General features: G+C 38.6%; 1 protein-coding gene across 1 annotated transcript in view; it reads left to right on the top strand.

Annotated features, from left to right (window-relative positions):
• Positions 1 to 15,493, top strand: part of CAMK4 (calcium/calmodulin dependent protein kinase IV) — a 213,747-nt gene that overhangs the window by 112,808 nt on the left and 85,446 nt on the right. The window lies entirely within an intron of this gene.

The raw sequence follows: 15,493 nt of genomic DNA, 5'->3' as shown, positions 1-15,493 counted from the left end.
AGACACAAACACTGCCCTGGAGCAACACCAACAATGGAATTTTTTTCAAACCTTAAATCATTAAGATTTCTACTCTCTATGGGGCATCTGGGTAGCTCAGTCGGTTAAGCATCTTGGTTTCGGGTCAGGTCAGGATCTCACGGTTTTGTTGGTTCGAGCCCCACGTTGGCCTCCTCTGTGCTGACAGTGCAGAGCCTGCTTGGGATTCTCTGTCTTCTCTTTCTGCCCTTCCCCACTTGCACTGTCTCTGTCTTGAAATAAATAAACTTTAAAATTAAAAAAAAAAAAAAAAGACTTCTACTCTCTCTTTCTTTATGACCCCAGCCCCAGAGCATGATTATATTGCTTTTGGGGTCATTTAGAATCTTTTTGTCAGTAACATATCCTTTTTTTTTTTAAAGGAAGTTTTTAGCATCCTTGAACAATATTTACGAGCATATTTGAAAGTCTTAATTATCTTAGAAAGAACAGTTAAGGAGCTAAAGCTTCTAAGAATGTCCAGGTATTCCCCTATTCAAAGCATACCCTCATAAGGAATTCAACCCCAAGATGTAACTGATGAGATTTAAAATACTAATGTTTATAAGAGTATTTTTTGTTTTCATTATTTGAGAGAGTACAAAGTCATCAACTTCTTAAATATCTAATTAGTCAGTTTTATAACCGATGGATGATCACTTGTTTTAGGATTAAACGGATAGCTCAGGGTCTCCAGGGTATACACTGTTCTGCCCCACACTTCACATGGTTTGAGAATTGTGTACCTGAATCATTGCTGTCAAACTGAAAGAAATTTAAAACCAAAACTGAGTTTTGTGTTTCCATCCTTTTTTGGTACTTTTAAAAGTACTTTGAAAAGTACTGCCTTAGTCCTGAGAGGAAAATACATTGCAATCCAGGCCTATCTCAAGAAACAAGAAAAATCCCAAATACAAAATCTAACAGCACACCTAAAGGAAATAGAAGCAGAACAGCAAAGACAGCCTAAATCCAGCAGAAAAAGAGAAATAATAAAGATCAGACCAGAAATAAACAATATAGAATCTAAAAAAAACTGTAGAGCAGATCAACGAAACCAAGAGTTGGTTTTTTGAAAAAATAAACAAAATTGATAAACCTCTAGCCAGACTTCTCAAAAAGAAAAGGGAGATGACCCAAATAGATAAAATCATGAATGAAAATGGAATTATTACAACCAATCCCTCAGAGATACAAGCAATTATCAGGGAATACTATGAAAAATTATATGCCAACAAATTGGACAACCTGGAAGAAATGGACAAATTCCTAAACACCCACACACTTCCAAAACTCAATCAGGAGGAAATAGAAAGCTTGAACAGACCCATAACCAGTGAAGAAATTTAATCAGTCATCAAAAATCTCCCAACAAATAAGAGTCCAGGACCAGATGGCTTCCCAGGGGAGTCCTACCAGACGTTTAAAGCAGAGATAATACCTATCCTTCTCAAGCTATTCCAAAACATAGGGAAGGAAAACTTCCAGACTCATTCTATGAAGCCAGCATTACTTTGATTCCTAAACCAGACAGAGACCCAGTAAAAAAAGAGAATTCCAGGCCAATATCCCTGATGAATATGGATGCAAAAATTCTCAGTAAGATACTAGCAAATCGAATTCAACAGCATATAAAAAGAATTATTCACCATGATCAAGTGGGATTCATTCCTGGGATGCAGGGCTGGTTCAACATTCGCAAATCAATGTGATACATCACATTAATAAAAGAAAGATAAGAACCATATGATCCTGTCAATCGATGCAGAAAAGGCCTTTGACAAAATTCAGCATCCTTTCTTAATAAAAACCCTCGAGAAAGTCGGGATAGCAGGAACATACTTAAAGATCATAAAAGCCATTTATGAAAAGCCCACAGCTAACATCATCCTCAATGGGAAAAAACTGAGAGCTTTCTCCCTGAGATCAGGAACACGACAGGGATGTCCACTCTCACCACCGGTGTTTAACATAGTGTTGGAAGTTCTAGCATCAGCAATCAGACAACAAAAGGAAATCAAAGGCATCAAAATTGGCAAAGATGAAGTTAACCTTTCACTTTTTGCAGATGACATGATATTATACATGGAAAATCCGATAGACTCCACCAGAAGTCTGCTAGAACTGATACCTGAATTTAGTAAAGTTTCAGGATACAAAATCAATGTACAGAAATCAGTTGCATTCTTATACACTAATAATGAAGCAACAGAAAGACAAATAAACTGATCCCATTCACAATTGCACCAAGAAGCACAAAATACCTAGGAATAAATCTAACCAAAGATGTAAAAGATCTGTATGCTAAAAACTATAGAAAGGCTGATGAAGGAAATTGAAGAAGATATAAAGAAATGGAAAAACATTCCGTGCTCATGGATTGGAAGAATAAATATTGTCAAAATGTCAATACTATCCAAAGCTATCTACACATTCAATGCAATCCCAATCAAAATTGCACCAGCATTCTTCTAGAAACTAGAACAAGCAATCCTAAAATTCATATGGAGCCACAAAAGGCCCCGAATAGCCAAAGTAATTTTGAAGAAGAAGACCAAAGCAGGAGGCATCACAATCCCAGACTGTAGCCTCTACTACAAAGCTGCAATCATCAAGACAGCATGGTATTGGCACAAAAACAGACACATAGACCAATGGAATAGAATGGAAACCCCAGAACTAGACCCACAAACGTATGGCCAACTAATCTTTGACAAAGCAGGAAAGACTATCCAATGGAAAAAAGACAGTCTCTTTAACAAATGGTGCTGGGAGAACTGGACAGCAACATGCAGAAGATTGAAACTAGACCACTTTCTCACACCATTCACAAAAACAAACTCAAAATGGATAAAGGACCTGAATGTGATACAGGAAATCATCAAAACCCTAGAGGAGAAAGCAGGAAAAGACCTCTCTGACCTCAGCCATAGCAATTTCTTACTTGACACATCCCCAAAGGCAAGGGAATTAAAAGCAAAAATGAACTACTGGGACCTTATGAAGATAAAAAGCTTCTGCACAGCAAGGGAAACAACCAACAAAACTAAAAGGGAACCAACGGAACGGGAAAAGATATTTGCAAATGACATATCAGACAAAGGGCTAGTATCCAAAATCTATAAAGAGCTCACCAAACTCCACACCCGAAAAACAAATAACCCAGTGAAGAAATGGGCAGAAAACATGAATAGACACTTCTCTAAAGAAGACATCCGGATGGCCAACAGGCACATGAAAAGATGCTCAACGTCGCTCCTCATCAGGGAAGTACAAATCAAAACCATACTCAGATATCACCTCACGCCAGTCAGAGTGGCCAAAATGAACAAATCAGGAGACTATAGATGCTGGTGAGGATGTGGAGAAACGGGAACCCTCTTGCACTGTTGGTGGGAATGCAAACTGGTGCAGCCACTCTGGAAAACAGTGTGGAGGTTCCTCAAAAAATTAAAAATAGACCTACCCTATGACCCAGCAGTAGCACTGCAGGAATTTACCCAAGGAATACAGGAGAACTGATGCATACGGGCACTTGTACCCCAAAGTTTATAGCAGCACTCTCAACAATAGCCAAATTATGGAAGGAGCCTAAATGTCCATCAACTGATGAATGGATAAAGAAATTGTGGTTTATATACACAATGGAGTACTACATGGCAATGAGAAAGGATGAAATATGGCCCTTTGTAGCAACGTGGATGGAACTGGAGAGTGTTATGTGCTAAGTGAAATAAGCCATACAGAGAAAGACAGATACCATATGGTTTCACTCTTATGTGGATCCTGAGAAACTTAACAGAAACCCATGGGGGAGGGGAAGGAAAAAAAAAAAGAGGTTAGAGTGGAAGAGAGCCAAAGCATAAGAGACTCTTAAAAACTGAGAACAAAGTGAGGGTTGATGGGGGGTGGGAAGGTGGGGAGGGTGGGTGATGGGTATTGAGGAGGGCACCTTTTGGGATGAGCACTGGGTGTTGTATGGAAACCAGTGTGACAATAAACTTCATATATTGGGAAAAAAAAAATAAAAGTACTGCCTTGACCACATAAAAATCACTGAAAGCCACTGATGCTGGTAGGCTGGGTCTGTGGACCCAGAGAGAGGGTCCAGCCAAGAGGGTCCCTGGCTGCATGCAGGATAGAAATCAAACGTGAGCCGGCAAGAGGTGAAAGCAGAGTTTATTGAAGGTATAGGGAGAGTGCAGGTATAGAATGTTTGGAAGACTCAGAAAGGAAAGGAGGGAGTCTCATCTTTGTTTGGGGTCTGGGGATTTTTTATTGAGGATCGTGATCTGGTGTACCTATTGTCTCAGGAATCCAGGAACCACCTAGAACAAAGATGATGCCCCGGGTGTTATTCTATGGAGCCAGGGGGCTTTGGCCTCGAGATGTCTATTGCTGGTGGTCTGGAATATACATATGATAGTTGTGTCTGGTCATTCTCACCTGGTCCATCCTTAGATGTTCTCTATTCTAGAGAAGTCATTAACTTCTTGCCCCTTACACAGAGGACATGCGCCAGTTGCACTGAGACATGTGCAAAGTAGAGGTGCAGGTCCTAGCAAGAATAGAAGCAGGAAAAGGACCAAAAAGCAAGCTTTTATGCATTCCTTCAGTTTCGCTATCTCAGCAGTAAAAGGGAATGATGCACTTTGTTCATTTCTATAGGAACTTTTTGATGTCTGTAGGGCATTGCTGATACCCAGCTCTGGAGTAACTCAGGTGTGACCTCAGCGGCCAACAGTGATTAATAAACATTAGAAATTGGTTTTAAAACCTCCGTGGAGCTTAACCAAAGAAGTACAGCTCTTATCCCAATCTTCAAAAATAGTGAAGGAAGGCATTTAAATGTAAATGCAAACAGATATCAGTTCCCCTCTTTGATTACCCTCGAATAAGGAGATTATATTGGATAGAGTTTAGGATTTTGATGAAACTGTCTTTCACTGAAAAGAAGAACAAAACTGTATTTCAAGTTTATTAGACATTTTTTCCTTCCTAGGATGGCACTCATAAATCCCAATATTTCTAAATTTAGTTTATTTCCATTGCAGTAATTTTTATGGGAAAATATAGAAAAATGAAAATAGAAGACTAGGAAATATTTACTTTACTTTTACAAGATCCTTTCAGGAGAGGCACTGAACATCTACCATGAGCCAGGAGATTTCTTTATATATTTTAAGTTACTCCTTACAACAATGATACTGTAAGTAGCAATTATTATATCCATGTTATCTATGAATAAATTGAAATATCCTCAGACAAGATAAATGATTTTATCAAGGACTTAATGGCGGAACCAGAATTCAAGTTGCATTTTGAAATAAAGTACAGCCATGGAACTTCATTACAGAATGATTTATATGAGTAGCAAATTGTAAGAAATCATAAGTATCTAATGATAAATATAGCCATTGATGACACCAGGCCATTAGGAAGCTGTTTTACATTCTGCTTGTGAATGTCAGGTGACCATAAAGTTTTATGATATTTTTCATGAAAATTAAAAGAAACAAAACTGTATCTCCACATTTGAAGTATGTAAAGAAATATTCAGAGTTTAAAGAGTTGAAAGAAAGTGAACCAGAATACTAGTGATAGTTGTGTTACAACAGTGGGTATGTTCCTCACTCTTACGTTTTCAACATTTTTTTTTTAATGTGACTATGAGGGGTGCCTGGGTGGCTCAGTCAGTTAAGCCTCTGCCTCTTGATTTTGGCTCAGGTCATGATTTCAGTGTTAGTTCAAGCCCTGCTTTGGGCTCTGCGTTGCAGAGCCTGTTTGGGGTTCTCTCTCTCTCTCTCTCTCTCTCTGACTCTCCCCTGTGCTTGCTCTCTCTTGCTCTCTCTAAAAAATAAATAAATTTTTTTTTAGAAATATGGCTATGAAACTTATCTAAAAATTTCTAGTATCTCTTTATTTTCTTCTAGCCCTGGCAACATGCTCCTGAAAAGAGAATTTGGGAGGCTATTACATTCCTTTCTTATCACAGGATATCAACTTCTTTTTTGCAACGATCTGACTGTACTGGTGTTGATGTGCCCTCATTTTGGAATATGCAGGAGTAGGGACCTAGCAAAGCTTTCCTCTTGAACTGTCCCCTGGCAGGCACAGAGACAAAGCCAAGAATTTGCAGGTACATCCCTATAATCCTCTGCTTACCAAGGATCCCCCAGCTCTCCAACTTTTACTGTTACCATTTCCTCATTTTCATCACTTCATCTTCTTGTAATCTTTTTTTCCAGTTGTGTTTGATTCAAAGCACTGATTGCACACAAAAAGGCAAGGTGTGCTGTAATATAATAATAATCCTTTGTGACTCACAGTTTGGAAACTGCAGGCTACTATCCATGCAGGCCCTAGGTATGGGTGCTTCCAGATCTTTGCCAGTAAGATAGTTGTTCTCCACTCCATTGGTGTCAATAACATGACAAAAATGTTACACAGATTCAAATGTCAGGAGAACAGACTAACCAGTTCTAATCTTAACTAACCAAAGCTGTCAAACCAGGGATCTTTTCTTTAAAACACCCATCTTTTGTATTCATATACTAGCTTAATCCTTCCTTCCTTCATTCTTCATTCAACAAATTATTGTATACCAGGCATTGGTAAATAATGCTGGAGATGTGAATGTGTAGAAAATAAACAAAACCCTTGCTGTCACAGAGCTTGTGTTCTGGTGGAAGAATCAAATAATGAATTAGTAAATGATAATCTAGATGTTTGTAAATGTTATAAAGAGATTAGGGTGATATGATTCATGGTGTATGTATGTATGTGTAGTCACTTTTGATGGAGTGGCCAGGGAAGGCCTCTCAGTTACTCTCTGAGTGAAGTCAGAAGGTCTAGTGGAAAAGGAAGTAGCAAGTGCAAAGACTTTGGAGAATGGTCTAGTAGTTGAATGGCCTGGGTAGAGCAAAAAATGACATAAGATTATTTGGTAATCTTGGTGAGGCCAAGCCGTCCAGAGTTTTATGGTCCATGGTAAAGAGTTTGTATTTATTCTAAGCACAATGGATGTGAACAAAGGCATTTAAGTTGGAGAATGGCATGATCTGATTTATATTTTAAAGACCTCACTCTGGCTTGTATGCAAAGGGAATGATTGGAAAGGGTAAGAATACAAGCAGAGAGATTAGTTAGGAAGTATTTCAATACTTATGCAGCCTTTAAAGTAGAAGAAAAGTCAGAGCAGAATGGTGACATGGAATAATCAATTTTATTTGAAGAATGGAGTGATCAAATATATCAAATTCTGCTGACAGGATAAGATGAGTAGTTTGGCTCCAAGTGCTTCTCCAAGGAGGCCACTGATTTCTTCTATGAGAGTGGTTGGAGGAGGTCTTGGAATGAAGCCAGACTGGGTTGCACTGACAAAAAGGTGGGGGGGGGGGTAGGTGGAGGGAGGAAGTGGAGAAAGAAAGCAGAGACAACTCTAGAGAGTTTTTCTGTGGAGGGAAGCAGAGAAATGCTTTGAAAGCAGGAAGACAGGTGAGGAACTGAGGGATGAGATCTTTTTAAGGACAAGAGGTATTAAATCAGGGTTACCTCTGTATATTCTTAATCTCAGGGAGAGATACAGAGATTAAAGAACGAGGAAGGAGCTAGTGAAAGATACAAAGTCCTTTCTCCTTAATATACCATGTTCTCTCCGCTCTCTTCTTTCTCTCTGTTAAGCCAAATCTGTTTCTAGTGAGAGTCTAGCATGAGCCAAATCTTTTGTATAAACGCTGTTCAGCTTGTCACATCTCCCAGGAATATTTTAAGCCTGTTTCATTCACTGTAAAATAAAAGGCTGTTCCTTGTGAAAGAATTTCTGGCATCTGTGAGCAGAAAGGCTTAGATTTTAGAATGTAGGAGTGAGGGAGCCGAGGCACCTTGCTTAAAGGAGCTGCCCTGTTCTGAATCTACCTGACTACAGAAATTTCAGGTTCTGAAATACAAGCATCTTTCTTTCAGGTTTGAGCTTTACAGAGCCATTCCTGACTTGCCTAAACTCTGTCCCCATCCATGGGCTCCTCCTTCCATTGGAAAGTTCTACTTTTCTCCATTTTGCCATCCCAGTGACTGAAGAGTCTGCAAGGAGTGGGAGGTGACTATTAACAGGACTATAGAAAAATGAGTTTCACAGTTTTCAAAACCAAGCTTATTTGATTGACATACTTTATTAGAGTTTGTCTTCCCATGCTGATCAGAACAAGGTTGGTTTTATGCTAGTCAGTGTTAAATGTAAAATAAGATACTGGTTCCTCTATAATTAATACCCTTCCTGTCCCACCCCATCATGTCCAACGCTTGTCACTGCCGTCACCTCCACAGTGCAGCTTCCCCTTCCGTTCTCCTCTCCACTGGGTCCAAACTCACACTTAAAGATCTGGGAGGAGAACATTCAAGCAGAAAACTATCTTTGTGCTGACAAAGTGGAAAGGCCTAGAAGTGTAAATGATCTTGGCTTCTTCAGAGATCAGTTAGATGATTAGTGAGCTAGAATAAAAGGGGACAGCTCATAGGTGAGTTCAGTCCAAGGGATAGGGCCAAAATGTTTTTAGCATCTTTCTGAACCTGCTTCTCTAGTCTTAGCCCCCACCCCACCCTGGTAAGTGGCAATTTTATGCTTCCTGTTTCTCATGCTGAAAGAGTTGTGGTCAACTTTTACCCTTTTTGTTCTCTTACATCCCATAGCCAGTTCATCTGCAGATATTTTTTTCTCTTCCTTAAAAATATCCATCTGCTTCATACCTCTATCATCACTATCACCTGGGCCCAAACCTCCATAATCTCTCATTGGAACAACTGCCCTAACTTGGTACTGAGTCTCCCTACTTTTATTCTTTTCATCATCGTCATCCCTACAAGATTCAGAATATCCTTTTAAATCTTAACTAAGATCATGTCTTTCCTTTCTCAAAACCTCCCAATTGTGTCTGACCTCTATGGTACTAAAATGCAAAGTTCTTACCTTGGTCAAGATGGCCCTCTATTTACATGGCTCCTGGTCATGAGGAGCCTCCATCATCATCTACTCCTTTCCTCCTCTCTCACTCTGCTTTGGCTAATCTGGCCTCCTTGTTGGCACTCTTAGCTGAGGGCCTTTGTGTTTACTGTTTCTCTGTGTGGAACACTCCTCCCTCAAATCCAAGTTGCTATGTCCCATGTCACTTTATCTGAGAGACTTTTCCTGACCTTCCATCTCAAACAGCACCCTTCGCCATCCTATGTCCTTAACCTTTTTTTTTTTCCTTAGTGTTTATCAACTCTGGACTGTTTGTTTGTCTGTTTTTGTCTTCAGTAGAACATAAGCTTCTCAGGACATAAAATTCCTAGGAAGTTTATCCATTTAGTTCACTGCTATATCCTCATGGCCAGAATAACATCTGCATAGTGGGTGCTCAAAAATATTTGTGGAAGAGGACATCTTGGTGGCTCAGTCAGTTAAGTGTCTGACTTCAGCTCAGGTCATGATCTCGCAGTTCGTGGGCTTGAACCCTGTGTCTGGCTCTGTGCTGACAGCTCAGAGCCTGGAGCCTGCTTCAGATTCTGTATCTCCCTCTCTCACTCTGCCCTCCCCCCACTTGCACTCTGCCTCTTTCTCTCTCAAAAATAAGTAAACATTAAATTTATATATATATATATGTAATACATGTATTTGTGGAATTAATGGATGAAGTTAATTGGATACAGATGTATATAGATTGATAGATTGAATGATGAGAAGATTATGTTCTCTTTGTGTTGTTTATACCTTCTCAGTGGATTAGAAGCAAGGCTGTGATAGGAGAGTGAAGGGAGGAGGGTGTATTGAATGTTAGAGGAGACAGAGTATAAAGTGTTCTGTTGTAGAGTGAGGAGCTGAGGGTCCCCTGAGATTTGGGGTCATAAATTAAAAATGGAACAAGTCAAGATGGTTGTGCACCTTATTACGGACACTTCAGTTCACTCACAGACATGGAGTGAAAGAAAAGTAAAGTTTGACCAACTTAAGCGTTTTTCTTGGCAAACCCCAATAAGAGCAAAGGATTTGGGGGAATATGCACATCCATGCTTATCCTAATGGACCATGGAATCTAAGAACTAAAAAGACAGGAAGTAGAAAGCAGAGAGTATGCTATTTGAAATCAATATTTTTGAAGGGGTACAATTGATGATAATGATAAAGCCTGGAATATGACCATGGGAATGGGTTACTAGGAGGGAGTAGAGGAAGAAATTGTTGGAATTTGAGGAAATAGCAAAGAAACTAGAGGCAAGGATGTTGATGGGATCATTCACATGAAAGTTGAAGTTGTTAGGAATGATGACAGATCAGTGGTTGAGGTGAAGTTGCTGAAACCTGCTAAAATCTTCAGTATAGGATGAGTAACAAAGAGATAGGAAGATGACTAAAACAAAAAGAGGTTGCAAATTGTGTTGGCTGATGGCAGACATTTTAAAACAGCTGAGGTTTTAGGGGGACAAGGGAGGAGAAATGGTTTAGAGATAGCAATGAAGAACAAGAAGGACACCTACCCTTCCAGGCCTGTGATATATTTCCTATTGGGACAAAAACAAGACACCACTTGAGAGGACTATGAGAAAAGTAAGGTATCATGAGATGTCCAGGTTTCTATTAGATCAAGAATATAGAGAGAATAATCAGACTTTGTTAAAATTCCACAGTGGTTGGAGATACGAGCCTCAGTATTTTTATCTGTGTCCCACATTTGATTTTTGCATGTTCATACAGCAATTCTTACCTTTTAAATCCTTGTAGGCTAAAACCGTCATTCTTGAACTTAACAAAGTGCCAGCTGTCAAGTCTTTTCATCAAGCATGTTAGTGCTGACATGTACTTGTTGATATGTCAGAAAAGAGGATGCTAAATTAAGCAGAAGCTATGCAGAAGAGAATTGCTGTGAAAATTTAAAGACACTTGACTTCTTATTTATTTATCCACTAATAATGTGTATTTTGCCTTTTTCTACAAAGTATTTGAGGAGCACAGTTCTGTACTTCACATTCCATTCTTTGGTCACTGTGCAAACCACAGATGAGCCTAAGAAACCAGAGAAAGAATAGATAGACAAACAAGATTTATGGTCTCGATTCCTGCAAAGAACATGGGATGAGGCTGAGCATTTGATGTGGAAATGCCACTGTACTTGACTGAGTCCCAGAATTAGAGCAGTGGTCTCTACTCATATAGGTCACCCCACCTCACCAAGAGTACTTAAAATTCCAGAGTCCGGATCTAGGCCACATCTGAGATGGCCAAGCGGCTCAAGTTCACCAGAGATCTGGTGTTAAAAATCCTCTCCTTCCCAATTCCTTTACCACCTGTCTCCATCTGTCACTCCCACAATGCAGAAACGGGTTTCCTTTTCTTTCTGTAAGCCCTCATTACTTCTTCTTCACGTATTTTTCAATCCTCTCTCCCTTCTTTTCTACAACTTTCTCAGCCCCAACACAGGAGTGTTTTTGCTGTGTATCTTAATGAAGGGTCCGTGTTTGATCAACTGTTTTCTGACAGTGGAAACTTTTTCTCTCAGATTACTCTATAATCATACATTTTGTTGTTTCTTTTTCTCCCCCCATGGAGGCAGATAGCAAAATTGGGATTTCTTTCAATATTAAGGCATCTTGAGTTCCATGGAGTATTAAAAGTGTACACATCTGTGTAACCACTTTTATTAAATTATTTCATTAATATTTTTCATATGCATAATCTTCAAAAATATGTTTTATATTGAAAGTATTTCAAAAGCTATTAAAATTGAATGTTTCAAAAGTGACTTTATGGAGATTAAAGGAAATACTTCTTTGAATTTTTAGGGCAATTTAAATAGGGGAGCTAAAATAGGTTTTAAGAAAAACCCCATGTGCCCAAGCCATTCAAATTGGTAACTAGAACAATGACACAATGTAAGTAGAAGACAGAGCTCTTAACGATTAGCAGTAAAATGCAGTAAATTAGAGAGGCAGGAATGTAATCCTATTGTTGTCAATCTGGTTTACCTTGTGACTGATAAAAACTCAAGAACGCATCGTGACTGGAGAAATTCCTATGGGCTTCTCCAGATTCCTTCTGTCTACCAGTCTTCCAGACCAGGGAAAGCTGGATTGCCCACTAGCTACTTCATGCAGTTAGGCCAACCAGACACACACCTGAAACTTCTAGCCCTTCCAGCCACTTCTGGATTTGAATGGGACATAATACCTTATGAGGAGGGGTATAGCATCACGACTGCCAAAGAGACTGGATATGCAACCTGAAAGTATGGAAAAGTTAACACCAAAAGGTGAGATTTCACCGGTGGGAAACAGGATAAGGAGATCCCTGGGCAGATGCCTGGGGTCCCTCCTATGAACTTCTTCAATCATGATAGTCAGGTAAAGCTTCTCTGGATAAGTACTGTATGCCAACTGGCTGCAACTGCCCGTATGACCTGCTATTTCTTTATAGCTCATTGTGACACAGTAGTCAGTGTGCTGACTGCATCGTGTCCCTGTTACCTCACCGTACTTCCATTTTCTCCCACTCTGACTGCACCTTCCTAATAAAACACCAGCGTGTTGATCCTTGCCTCATATTTGTTTGCTGGGGAACCTGGGCTAAAATACATCCCCTACCTTAGAATTTCAGTAACATACATTATATATTTTATAATTGTGAATTGTTAGTAACCAAACACTATCATTCTTCAAGGTATTTTGTAAATACTGAAGGTAATTTTATGGGTTTCAGTATTGTAATGCTGCTTTGTTAAAGCCATCTGTTGACGCTTCTGAAGATGCTAATTATAGTAGCACTTGGAAGCTAATTTCAAGTAGCAATAATGACTGTTCAGATAGTTACCCATTGACTTTTATGGTGTGCTTGACTGTTATTTTCTAGAAAAACATCACTTATTGTGAGTGGCAGGGTCAGGGCTCAGTCCCCCTCCTGACCTTTCCAGGAGCTTGGAGGGGGAAGTCAGAAGCAGGAAGGAAATACTAACTTCTGGAACAAGAGAAATATTGGAAAGATGTGAGAGATATGGTGGTCAAGATACACACCTGTGTGACCTTCAAGATGTGACACCTGTACCAAACTCTGAGACTTCGTTTCAAAAAGAAAGCAAATGGCCCTCAGCATATCTATCTGGGAAAGACTCTGACCTCAGTCTTGTCTTGTTCTGGTTTCTCAGTCATGTATCTGTTCATTTCTCTTTAGTCAACTTCTCCCTTTCAGCTCTACCTCCTATTGGTTTCTTTGGTTGGCATCCCTTTGACTTGTAGTCAAGGTTTTGTCACTCAATTTACTCTCTTTGGATTGGTTTTTGATGCTCCATTTTTTCTCTAAGTTCCCTCTTCTACGATTCTTATCTGCTACTCCCTTCTCAGCGTCCACTGAAGACATGACCTGCACCTGATTTGACCTAGGCTTCAGCATTCAAGGGAGAAGAAAGGAGACTGTGTTTGCATTTTTTCTTTCACTTAAATTATTACTAAATTTTTGTTCTTCTCTGTCGCCTTTCTATTTTAAAATGTATGATGTTAAATTTTCTGGAATAGTAATTCTCAGGCTTTTGGGCATTAGGAACCCTTTATACTCTTCAAATTATTGAGATTCCAAATGCCATAAACATTTGCTATATTAGAGATTAGAACAGAATTTTTAAAGTATTAATTAATTAAAAACATAACAATAATAAACCCATTACATTTTGACATAAATAGTATTTTTTATGAAAAATAACTATATTTTCCAAAATTAAAAAATACTTTTGAGAAGAGTAGCATTATTTTGAAAATCTCTTTCCTATCTGGCTTAAGAGAAGAACATTTGATTCTCGTCTGCTTCTGCATTCCATTTGTGGTTTTGTTTCAAGTACAGATAAAAATCTAGCCTTACTCAGATATGCAACTAGAAAAGAGACAGCCTCACATATGCCCTGAAAGAATCTCAGGGATCTTGAAGGGTCCTCTCATCACATTTGAGAACCATTGATCTGGAGTACACTGGGAAAATAATTATCATTTAAAAATTATTTTTAAAAAGAAATTAGTTCTGAATTCAAAGCAAGTAACTATATCAGAAGATTGCCAGTCCAAGCAATCTGGTGTGTTCTCAGCATTTCTACAGTTCAGATGAATTAATTGTCAAATAGCTAAAATGTAATAAAAATGTTTAAAAACTCATCCCAATATGTAATATATGGGACACAGCATGGTAAAAAAAGAAATTTGCTTAAAATACATAATTTTATTAGAAAAGCATTTGTTTAATATCAATATATCATGTTAAAAAATTAAAGGATCCCACTGACTTACTTTATATTGATTAGAAATCTATGAAAACAAGAAGGAAACCTTATATTACATAAACTCTAAATGTATAGTGAGAATAAATTTGAATACTATCGGTCTTTTTTCCCTGTTTTTAAAAAACTTTTATTATTTAAGTACAGTTGACACACAGTGTTACATTAGTCTTGAATAGTAACAGTCTTAAATAAGAAACACTCAAGTTCTTAAAAATTTTTAAAGCATTATGCGATAATGAACATTATGTTTATTTTGTAATAATGAGGAAACCTTTATTAACCTGAAGCGAAGATTGTGATAAAAATAATCTGTATCCACTGCATGCCTCTTATATGAGGCACCTAAAATAGGCCAACTCATAGAAGTAGATAATAGAATCGTTACCAGTGGGTGCGTGGAGAGGAGGAGTTGTTCAAGGGGGTACAAAGTTACAGTTATCCAAGATGAGTAAATTCCAGAGACTGTTGCGCAACATAATGCCTACAGTTAACTATACAGTCTTGTGCATTTAAATGTTTTTTAAGAGGGTAGATCTCATATTAAGTGTTCTTACCACACACACACACAAACACACACACACACACACACACACACCACAACACAAAAGGACACAGGAAACTTTTAGAGATTATGTTCATTAGTACAAGCATAGAGATATGTCCAAACTCACCAAATTGTATACATTAATTATATGGGGGTTTTTTGGATACCAACTATACCTCAGAGCTGGAAAAAAATAATAAAAAAATAATGAAAATACTCTCTATCCAAATTTTCTTCATAAGCCATCTGCCGAAACTGAAATAGAGCGCACGGCAAGAACTTTTTGGAAGAGATCTGTCATGTCATCTGGCTGTTCTAGAAATGCCTCTCTTTTTTAAAGATCTTTCATTTAATACAAGTAGAGTATTAAAAATGGTCCCTGGTAGGTGGCTCAGTTGGTTAAGCGTCCGACTTCAGCTCAGGTCATGATCTCATAGTTCATCGGTTCGGGCCCCACATTGGACTCTGTGCTGACAGCCCAGAGCCTCGAGCCTGCTTCAGATTCTGTGTGTCTCTCTCTCTCTTCCCCTCCTCCACTCACACTCTGTCTCACTCTGTCTCTCAAAAATAAATAAATGTAAAAAAAATGTTTTTTAATGGTCACTGGTAGTAGCAGACTCTATTCCCTTTGGCTCTCGCAATT

This window comes from Panthera pardus, unplaced genomic scaffold (assembly GCF_024362965.1).
Source record: "Panthera pardus isolate Hobbes unplaced genomic scaffold, ASM2436296v1 HiC_scaffold_2, whole genome shotgun sequence".
Classification (NCBI taxonomy): domain Eukaryota; kingdom Metazoa; phylum Chordata; class Mammalia; order Carnivora; family Felidae; genus Panthera; species Panthera pardus.
The sequence above is the reverse complement of the archived record's forward strand: the minus strand, read 5'-3'. Positions and strand labels throughout refer to the sequence as shown.